This window comes from Gorilla gorilla, chromosome 4 (genome assembly GCF_029281585.2).
Source record: "Gorilla gorilla gorilla isolate KB3781 chromosome 4, NHGRI_mGorGor1-v2.1_pri, whole genome shotgun sequence".
In the NCBI taxonomy this organism is placed as follows: Eukaryota; Metazoa; Chordata; class Mammalia; order Primates; family Hominidae; genus Gorilla; species Gorilla gorilla.
In genome coordinates this window covers 49,145,849-49,156,081 of record NC_073228.2, presented here as the reverse complement: position 1 = coordinate 49,156,081, position 10,233 = coordinate 49,145,849, and the positions used below count along the sequence as shown (strand labels likewise).

The 10,233-nt window shown below is 56.6% G+C and overlaps 2 non-coding genes across 2 annotated transcripts; both read left to right on the top strand.

Moving 5' to 3' along the window:
* The first annotated feature begins 2,518 nt into the window (after nucleotides 1–2,518).
* On the top strand, nucleotides 2,519–2,709 carry LOC134758625 (U2 spliceosomal RNA). Its single transcript, XR_010134033.1, has one exon. It is a non-coding gene; the product is annotated as a U2 spliceosomal RNA (small nuclear RNA).
* A 5,888-nt stretch (nucleotides 2,710–8,597) lies between these two features.
* Nucleotides 8,598–8,788, top strand: LOC134758624 (U2 spliceosomal RNA). Its single transcript, XR_010134032.1, has one exon. It is a non-coding gene; the product is annotated as a U2 spliceosomal RNA (small nuclear RNA).
* The last annotated feature ends 1,445 nt before the right edge of the window (nucleotides 8,789–10,233 follow it).

Sequence of the window (10,233 nt, the reverse complement as noted above, 5' to 3'; positions counted from 1 at the left end):
TCGTAGAGATAAAGACAGAAGACAAAGAGATAGGAAGAAAGACAGCTGGGCCCGGGGGACCACTGCCACCAAAGCGTGGAGGCAGACAGGTAGTGGCCCCGAATGCCTGGAGGCGCTGCTATTTATTGTAGTCAAGGCAAGGGGGCAGGGTAAGGAGTGCCAGTCATCTCCAATGATCGATAGGTCACGCGAGTCACGTGTCCACTGGACAGGGGGCCTTTCCCTTTGTGGTAGCCGAGGTGGAGAGGGAGGACAGCAAACGTCAGCGTTTCTTCCATGCACTTATCAGAAAGATCGAAGACTGTGGTACTTCTACTAATTCTGCTACTGCTGTCTTCTAAGGACTTAAAAGGGGGAGCCAGGGGTACAGGCGGAACATGAAAGTGAACAAGGAGCGTGACCACTGAAGCACAGCATCACAGGGAGACGTTGAAGCCTCCGGATGACTGCGGGCCGGCCTGGCTAATGTCAGACCTCCCACAAGAGGTGGTGGAGCAGAGCGTTCTCTGTCTCCCCTGGAGAGAGGGAGATTCCCTTTCTCGGTCTGCTAAGTAACGGGTGCCTTCCCAGGCACTGGGGCCACCGCTAGACCAAGGCCTGCTAAGTAACCAGGGCCTTCCCAGGCACTGGCATTACCGCTAGGCCAAGGAGCCCTCCAGCGGCCCTTCTCTGGGCGTGAATGAGGGCTCACGCTCTTGTCTTCTGGTCACCTCTCACTGTGGCCCTTCAGCTCCTAACTCTGTGTGGCCTGGTTTCCCCCAAGGTAATCATAATAGAACAGAGATTATTATGGTAATAGAACAAAGAGTAATGCTACAAACTAATGATTAATAATAGTCAGATATAATCCTATCCGTTTCCTATCTCTAGTAAAACTTTTCTTATTCTAATTATTTTCTTTACTATACTGGAACAGCTTGTGCCTTCAGGCTCTTGCCTGGGCACCTGGGTGGCTTGCGGCCCACAAGATAAGATATATTGCGTTGAACTATAATTTATGTTGATTGCTGAATGATTTAGGGCGGGGGGGGGTGGGCTCCCCCTGAAATTCTGCCCTGGAGCGGTGGCCTCACCCTAACCCTGGCCGTGGCTAATAATAAGGCCCACCTCTTAGGGCCGTGGAGTGAAATAAGTTTTCCAGGTAATGCGCAGTAAAGCCCTCAGCCCTCCGCTGACGTTGCGTTAGGAAGGAGGAAGGGAGAGGTAAATGCTGAGCCCGCAGGCGGCAGTCTGTGCCTCGGAGAGAAACTTTATCCCAACCTTGCTGGGGGCCTTGACGCCCACCTTGCCCCAAGAGCACCCCGGCAGTCACCCCTGCCCTCTGGGGTCCTGCCACCCCGAGCCCGACCTTCCCCCTTTTCCCCCGCGCCGGGCCAACAGCCTCCTAACTGCGTCGTGCTCATCACGGTCTGTCGTGCTCATCACCTTTGCGTCGTTTCTTCGCTCCACAAACGTTTACTGAGCGCCTTCCACACGCCAGGCGCCAGACTCGCGCGGGGAAACAGGGATAAGCACTGAGGAGGGGTCCCAGCCCTCAGCGATGGGATCTCAGAGCGGGAGATAAAGGGTTGCCCAGAAGGGTGGTGAGTGGAATAGCTGATATAAACAACGGGGGCGCGATGAAATACACAGGAGGGCTGCTAGTCACATACGGGGCGGGTGCCGAGGGCCCTTGACTAAGGGAGGCTTCCTGGACGGGTGACACCCAAGCGGAGTCCTGACGACCTGCGTCAGAGGTAGCCAGGCGAGGAGGAGGGGAAAGGAATCCACGTCCCGAGCAGAGAGGCAGCTTTCCCTACACAGCACAGGACACGGTCCGCGCACAGAAGCCGCAGGAGACGCAGGCACAGGGGCTGGGGAGAATCCTTGCTGGGCCCTCGCCGCCTCCCTCTGCCGGGTGTCTGGTGCCAGCCTCCTGCCTGGCAGAGGAACTCCAGCCCCTGCTCCCGGAAGCCCCTCCAGGCCTTCGGCTTCCCTGACTGGGCATGGGCCCCTCGTCCCCTCGGGTACGGGGCCGGTCTCCCCGCCCGCGGGCGGCGAAGTAAAGGCCCAGCGCAGCCCGCGCTCCTGCCCTGGGGCCTCGTCTTTCTCCAGGAAAACGTGGACCGCTCTCCGCCGACAGGTCTCTTCCACAGACCCCCGTCGCCTTCGCCCCCAGTCCCTTCCGGTTCTGTCTTTCCGCTGGCTCCGTACGAACAAGGAAGTCGCCCCCAGCGGAGCCCCGGCTCCCCCAGGCAGAGGCGGCCCCGGGGGCGGAGTCAACGGCGGAGGCCACGCCCTCTGTGAAAGGGCGGGGCATGCAAATTCGAAATGAAAGCCCGGGAACGCCGGAAGAAGCACGGGTGTAAGATTTCCCTTTTCAAAGGCGGAGAATGAGAAATCAGCCCGAGAGTGTAAGGGCGTCAATAGCGCTGTGGACGAGACAGAGGGAATGGGGCAAGGAGCGAGGCTGGGGCTCTCACCGCGACTTGAATGTGGATGAGAGTGGGACGGTGACGGCGGGCGCGAAGGCGACCGCATCGCTTCTCGGCCTTTTGGCTAAGATCAAGTGTAGTATCTGTTCTTATCAGTTTAATATCTGATACGTCCTCTATCCGAGGACAATATATTAAATGGATTTTTGGAGCAGGGAGATGGAATAGGAGCTTGCTCCGTCCACTCCACGCATCGACCTGGTATTGCAGTACCTCCAGGAACGGTGCACCCCCTCCGGGGATACAACGCGTCTCCTAAAAGTAGAGGGAGGTAAGAGACGGTAGCACCTGCGGGGCGGCTTGCACGCCGAGTGCCTGTGACGCGCCGGCTCGACTTAACTGTTTCCCTGAAGTACCGCGAGGTTCCTGATCTGCGGGCGGTAGACGGTAGGCTTATGCGGCACGCTTCCGTTTCCACCGTGACTACTGCGCTTCGGGAAGGCCACGACCTACTCCTTTGGGGAGGTCCTTAGGATCTCGGCTTGGCAGTCGAGTGGGTGGCGACCTTTAAAAGGAATGGGATCCACCCGGAATTGAACTTCCTTCTCCTCTCTCTATCTCTCTATCTGTCTGTCTCTGTCTGTCTGTCTATCTCTCTCTCTCTCTCTCTCTCTGTCTCTCTGTCTCTCTCTCTCCCGCCCCGCCTCTCCCCGGCTCTTTTGGTTTCCCCCACCCCCTCCCAAGTTCTGGGGTACATGTGCAGGACGTGCAGGTTTGGAACATAGGTACACGTGTGCCACGGTGCTTTGCTGCACCTAGCCACCAGTCGTCTAGGTTTGAAGCCCCGCGTGCGTTGGCTATTTGGCCTAATGCTCTCTCTCCCCTTGCCCCCCACGCCCCGTCAGGGCCCGGCGTGTGATGTTCCCCTCCCTGTGTCCCATGTGTTCTCACTGTTCAACTCCCACTTAGGAGCGAGAACATGCGGTGTTTGGTTTTCGCTTTCTGTGTGAGTTTGCTGAGAATGAGGCCTTCCAGCTTCATCCACGTTCCCGCAGAGGACATGAACTCATCCTTTTTTATGGCTGCCTAGTAATTCCATGGTGTATACGTGCCACACTTTCTTTATCCAGCCTATCATTCATGGGCATTCGAGTTGGTTCCAAGTCTTTGCTATTGTAAATAGTGCTGCAGTAAACATACGTGTCCACGTGTCTTCCTAGTAGGCACTTCTTCCTCTTCAGCCCGCTGAGTAGCTGGCACTTCAAGGCAGGTGCCAACGCACCGGCAGCAAGCTTCCTTTTTTGCCCGGGAAAAACTGAGGTGCAGGTAGTATAAGCCATTTATCACGGAACGCACAGGAGCAGAGCTCGAGTCCAAGCATCGTGGCTCCACCCGTCATGCTTGATGCATCTTTAGGCTCCGCTCTAGGTATGTGTATCCTTTACGGGATCAGCCACCGGCAGTTGCCTTGCGACCACGATGACAAATCTCTGCCGGCTCTTTTGGGTCTCATCCCTGTATCTATACGTTGCATCCCAACATAAAGATCGGAATGTTCCTTTCGCTGACCCAGTCTCTCACCCTTTCCAAACTCCAGAAATCTTGTCTGTCCTCGGAAGAACTCCCCCTGCTTCTTTCTCTAAAGGCTGTCTTCAGGCCGGGCACAGTGGGAGGATCGCTTGAGCCCAGAAGGCCGCAGTGAGGTGAGATCGCGCCATTGCCCTGCAGCCCCGGCGGCAGAGCCGGAGCCCCGTCTCGAAACAAACAAACAAAAACCAACCAACCAACCAACACAGACAAAGAAAGAAAGAGCCCAGGCAACCTAGTGAAAACCTGTTCGGGCTGGGGCGTATCTGTACCCCAGCTGTTCCAGAGGCTGAGGCCAGGAGGATGGGTGGACGCTGGGAGGTGGATGCTGCAGTGAGCAGTGATTGCACCACTGCACTCCAGCCTGGGTGACAGAGCCAGACCCCGTCCCAAATAAATAAACATAAAAATAAAGGAACCAGTTTGTAGAAAGCGGGAGAGGGTCCCATTGAACTTGAAGCCTTCGAGCAACAGCTGTGGCTGGACAGGTTGGACCAGCAGGCTGGAGCAGTCGCCATCTTGGCAGGGATCATTGACCCTGATCTATCGTCGGGAGGAGGGAGAGCTGATCTTACGCAGGGAGGGCAGGTGGACTATGTGTGGACTCTGGTGATCTGTTTGGGTGCCAGGTGTTACTCCCAGGGCCACCCGTAACTGTGAATGTGCAGGAACCCTGACTTGAGAAGGGCCTGGCCACGGGGGGCTTAGGCCCCTGGGGAATGAGAGTTTGGTTCCCGGTACCCAGGGAAACCACCAGCATCGGCAGAGGTGATAGCTGAGGAGGAGCGGGGATTTGGACGAGAGACACAGGATGAGTACCGGGGGCAGCCCCGTGATCAACAACTGCTGCAAGAGGGGCTGTTTGTTCGACTCACTAGTCTTCTGCGGCTCTATGCGGTACTAAAGAGCAGAAGACAGAAGATACAAAAACCACAAAAATTAGCCGGGCGTGGTGCTGCGCGTCAATAATCCCAGCTACTCGGGAGGCTGAGACAGGAGAATCGCTTGAACCCGGGAGGCGGAAGTTTCAGCGAGCCGAGATCACGCCATTGCAGTCCAACCTGAGCGTCCGAGCGAGACTCTATCTCAGAAAATAAAGACAGGATGAAAGAGCCCGGCGCGGTGGCTTACGCCTGTAATCGCAGCGCTTTGGGAGGCCGAGGCGGGCGGATCGCCTGAGGTCAGGAGCTCCAGACCAGCCTGGCCGACATGGCGAAACCCCCTAAAAATACAAAAATTAGCCGGGCGTGGTGGCCTACGCCTGTAATCCCAGCTACCCAGGAGGCCGAGGCAGGAGAATCGCTGGAACCCGGGAGGTAGAGGCTGCAGTGAGCCGACATCGCGCCACTGCACTCCAGCCTGGGCGACAGAGCAAGAGTTTGTCTCTCAAAAAAAAAAAAAAAGAAAAAAGAAAAAAAGCCTGGGTGAGCGGTGGCTCAAGCCTGTAATCGCAAGCAACACTTTGGGAGGCGGCAGCTGGGCAGATCACCGGAGGTCGGGAGTTGGAGACCAGCCTGACCAACATGGAGAAACCCCGTCTGTACTAAAAATACAAACTTAGCCGGGCGTGGTGGCACATGCCCGTAGTCCCAGCTGCTCGGGAGGCTGAGGCAGGGGAATCGCTTGAACCCGGGAGGCGGAGGTTGCAGAGAGCCTAGATCGCGCCATTGGACTCCAGGCTGGGTAACAAGAGCGGAACCTCCGTCTGAAAAAAAAAAAAAAAAGAAAAAAATTGGGAGAATTTTACTCCCACTGCCATCAAAATCTCATGTGTATAGCACAGCTCCATTAGAACTGACCACATTTCCAGGGCTCCCTAGATACCTGTGGCTAGCGGCTGCCATACTACACCGTGCTGGGCTGTAGAATGGGGATGACAAGACAGGGCGGCGGAGATTGGGTTGGCGTGAAGTGAGGGAAACACTCGGCCGCAGGACAAAAATAAAACAGCAAGGGGGCACCGAAAGACTCAGTAGTCCACATGAATATCTTGATTACCTTGTAGCTGAGATAATGTAGGGTCCACCCCTACCGGGTCTGTGGGTTTTCTCTTCGTGTGTGTGCGCGGAGACGAGAGATCGTAGAGATAAAGACAGAAGACAAAGAGATAGGAAGAAAGACAGCTGGGCCCGGGGGACCACTGCCACCAAAGCGTGGAGGCAGACAGGTAGTGGCCCCGAATGCCTGGAGGCGCTGCTATTTATTGTAGTCAAGGCAAGGGGGCAGGGTAAGGAGTGCCAGTCATCTCCAATGATCGATAGGTCACGCGAGTCACGTGTCCACTGGACAGGGGGCCTTTCCCTTTGTGGTAGCCGAGGTGGAGAGGGAGGACAGCAAACGTCAGCGTTTCTTCCATGCACTTATCAGAAAGATCGAAGACTGTGGTACTTCTACTAATTCTGCTACTGCTGTCTTCTAAGGACTTAAAAGGGGGAGCCAGGGGTACAGGCGGAACATGAAAGTGAACAAGGAGCGTGACCACTGAAGCACAGCATCACAGGGAGACGTTGAAGCCTCCGGATGACTGCGGGCCGGCCTGGCTAATGTCAGACCTCCCACAAGAGGTGGTGGAGCAGAGCGTTCTCTGTCTCCCCTGGAGAGAGGGAGATTCCCTTTCTCGGTCTGCTAAGTAACGGGTGCCTTCCCAGGCACTGGGGCCACCGCTAGACCAAGGCCTGCTAAGTAACCAGGGCCTTCCCAGGCACTGGCATTACCGCTAGGCCAAGGAGCCCTCCAGCGGCCCTTCTCTGGGCGTGAATGAGGGCTCACGCTCTTGTCTTCTGGTCACCTCTCACTGTGGCCCTTCAGCTCCTAACTCTGTGTGGCCTGGTTTCCCCCAAGGTAATCATAATAGAACAGAGATTATTATGGTAATAGAACAAAGAGTAATGCTACAAACTAATGATTAATAATAGTCAGATATAATCCTATCCGTTTCCTATCTCTAGTAAAACTTTTCTTATTCTAATTATTTTCTTTACTATACTGGAACAGCTTGTGCCTTCAGGCTCTTGCCTGGGCACCTGGGTGGCTTGCGGCCCACAAGATAAGATATATTGCGTTGAACTATAATTTATGTTGATTGCTGAATGATTTAGGGCGGGGGGGGGTGGGCTCCCCCTGAAATTCTGCCCTGGAGCGGTGGCCTCACCCTAACCCTGGCCGTGGCTAATAATAAGGCCCACCTCTTAGGGCCGTGGAGTGAAATAAGTTTTCCAGGTAATGCGCAGTAAAGCCCTCAGCCCTCCGCTGACGTTGCGTTAGGAAGGAGGAAGGGAGAGGTAAATGCTGAGCCCGCAGGCGGCAGTCTGTGCCTCGGAGAGAAACTTTATCCCAACCTTGCTGGGGGCCTTGACGCCCACCTTGCCCCAAGAGCACCCCGGCAGTCACCCCTGCCCTCTGGGGTCCTGCCACCCCGAGCCCGACCTTCCCCCTTTTCCCCCGCGCCGGGCCAACAGCCTCCTAACTGCGTCGTGCTCATCACGGTCTGTCGTGCTCATCACCTTTGCGTCGTTTCTTCGCTCCACAAACGTTTACTGAGCGCCTTCCACACGCCAGGCGCCAGACTCGCGCGGGGAAACAGGGATAAGCACTGAGGAGGGGTCCCAGCCCTCAGCGATGGGATCTCAGAGCGGGAGATAAAGGGTTGCCCAGAAGGGTGGTGAGTGGAATAGCTGATATAAACAACGGGGGCGCGATGAAATACACAGGAGGGCTGCTAGTCACATACGGGGCGGGTGCCGAGGGCCCTTGACTAAGGGAGGCTTCCTGGACGGGTGACACCCAAGCGGAGTCCTGACGACCTGCGTCAGAGGTAGCCAGGCGAGGAGGAGGGGAAAGGAATCCACGTCCCGAGCAGAGAGGCAGCTTTCCCTACACAGCACAGGACACGGTCCGCGCACAGAAGCCGCAGGAGACGCAGGCACAGGGGCTGGGGAGAATCCTTGCTGGGCCCTCGCCGCCTCCCTCTGCCGGGTGTCTGGTGCCAGCCTCCTGCCTGGCAGAGGAACTCCAGCCCCTGCTCCCGGAAGCCCCTCCAGGCCTTCGGCTTCCCTGACTGGGCATGGGCCCCTCGTCCCCTCGGGTACGGGGCCGGTCTCCCCGCCCGCGGGCGGCGAAGTAAAGGCCCAGCGCAGCCCGCGCTCCTGCCCTGGGGCCTCGTCTTTCTCCAGGAAAACGTGGACCGCTCTCCGCCGACAGGTCTCTTCCACAGACCCCCGTCGCCTTCGCCCCCAGTCCCTTCCGGTTCTGTCTTTCCGCTGGCTCCGTACGAACAAGGAAGTCGCCCCCAGCGGAGCCCCGGCTCCCCCAGGCAGAGGCGGCCCCGGGGGCGGAGTCAACGGCGGAGGCCACGCCCTCTGTGAAAGGGCGGGGCATGCAAATTCGAAATGAAAGCCCGGGAACGCCGGAAGAAGCACGGGTGTAAGATTTCCCTTTTCAAAGGCGGAGAATGAGAAATCAGCCCGAGAGTGTAAGGGCGTCAATAGCGCTGTGGACGAGACAGAGGGAATGGGGCAAGGAGCGAGGCTGGGGCTCTCACCGCGACTTGAATGTGGATGAGAGTGGGACGGTGACGGCGGGCGCGAAGGCGACCGCATCGCTTCTCGGCCTTTTGGCTAAGATCAAGTGTAGTATCTGTTCTTATCAGTTTAATATCTGATACGTCCTCTATCCGAGGACAATATATTAAATGGATTTTTGGAGCAGGGAGATGGAATAGGAGCTTGCTCCGTCCACTCCACGCATCGACCTGGTATTGCAGTACCTCCAGGAACGGTGCACCCCCTCCGGGGATACAACGCGTCTCCTAAAAGTAGAGGGAGGTAAGAGACGGTAGCACCTGCGGGGCGGCTTGCACGCCGAGTGCCTGTGACGCGCCGGCTCGACTTAACTGTTTCCCTGAAGTACCGCGAGGTTCCTGATCTGCGGGCGGTAGACGGTAGGCTTATGCGGCACGCTTCCGTTTCCACCGTGACTACTGCGCTTCGGGAAGGCCACGACCTACTCCTTTGGGGAGGTCCTTAGGATCTCGGCTTGGCAGTCGAGTGGGTGGCGACCTTTAAAAGGAATGGGATCCACCCGGAATTGAACTTCCTTCTCCTCTCTCTATCTCTCTATCTGTCTGTCTCTGTCTGTCTGTCTATCTCTCTCTCTCTCTCTCTCTCTGTCTCTCTGTCTCTCTCTCTCCCGCCCCGCCTCTCCCCGGCTCTTTTGGTTTCCCCCACCCCCTCCCAAGTTCTGGGGTACATGTGCAGGACGTGCAGGTTTGGAACATAGGTACACGTGTGCCACGGTGCTTTGCTGCACCTAGCCACCAGTCGTCTAGGTTTGAAGCCCCGCGTGCGTTGGCTATTTGGCCTAATGCTCTCTCTCCCCTTGCCCCCCACGCCCCGTCAGGGCCCGGCGTGTGATGTTCCCCTCCCTGTGTCCCATGTGTTCTCACTGTTCAACTCCCACTTAGGAGCGAGAACATGCGGTGTTTGGTTTTCGCTTTCTGTGTGAGTTTGCTGAGAATGAGGCCTTCCAGCTTCATCCACGTTCCCGCAGAGGACATGAACTCATCCTTTTTTATGGCTGCCTAGTAATTCCATGGTGTATACGTGCCACACTTTCTTTATCCAGCCTATCATTCATGGGCATTCGAGTTGGTTCCAAGTCTTTGCTATTGTAAATAGTGCTGCAGTAAACATACGTGTCCACGTGTCTTCCTAGTAGGCACTTCTTCCTCTTCAGCCCGCTGAGTAGCTGGCACTTCAAGGCAGGTGCCAACGCACCGGCAGCAAGCTTCCTTTTTTGCCCGGGAAAAACTGAGGTGCAGGTAGTATAAGCCATTTATCACGGAACGCACAGGAGCAGAGCTCGAGTCCAAGCATCGTGGCTCCACCCGTCATGCTTGATGCATCTTTAGGCTCCGCTCTAGGTATGTGTATCCTTTACGGGATCAGCCACCGGCAGTTGCCTTGCGACCACGATGACAAATCTCTGCCGGCTCTTTTGGGTCTCATCCCTGTATCTATACGTTGCATCCCAACATAAAGATCGGAATGTTCCTTTCGCTGACCCAGTCTCTCACCCTTTCCAAACTCCAGAAATCTTGTCTGTCCTCGGAAGAACTCCCCCTGCTTCTTTCTCTAAAGGCTGTCTTCAGGCCGGGCACAGTGGGAGGATCGCTTGAGCCCAGAAGGCCGCAGTGAGGTGAGATCGCGCCATTGCCCTGCAGCCCCGGCGGCAG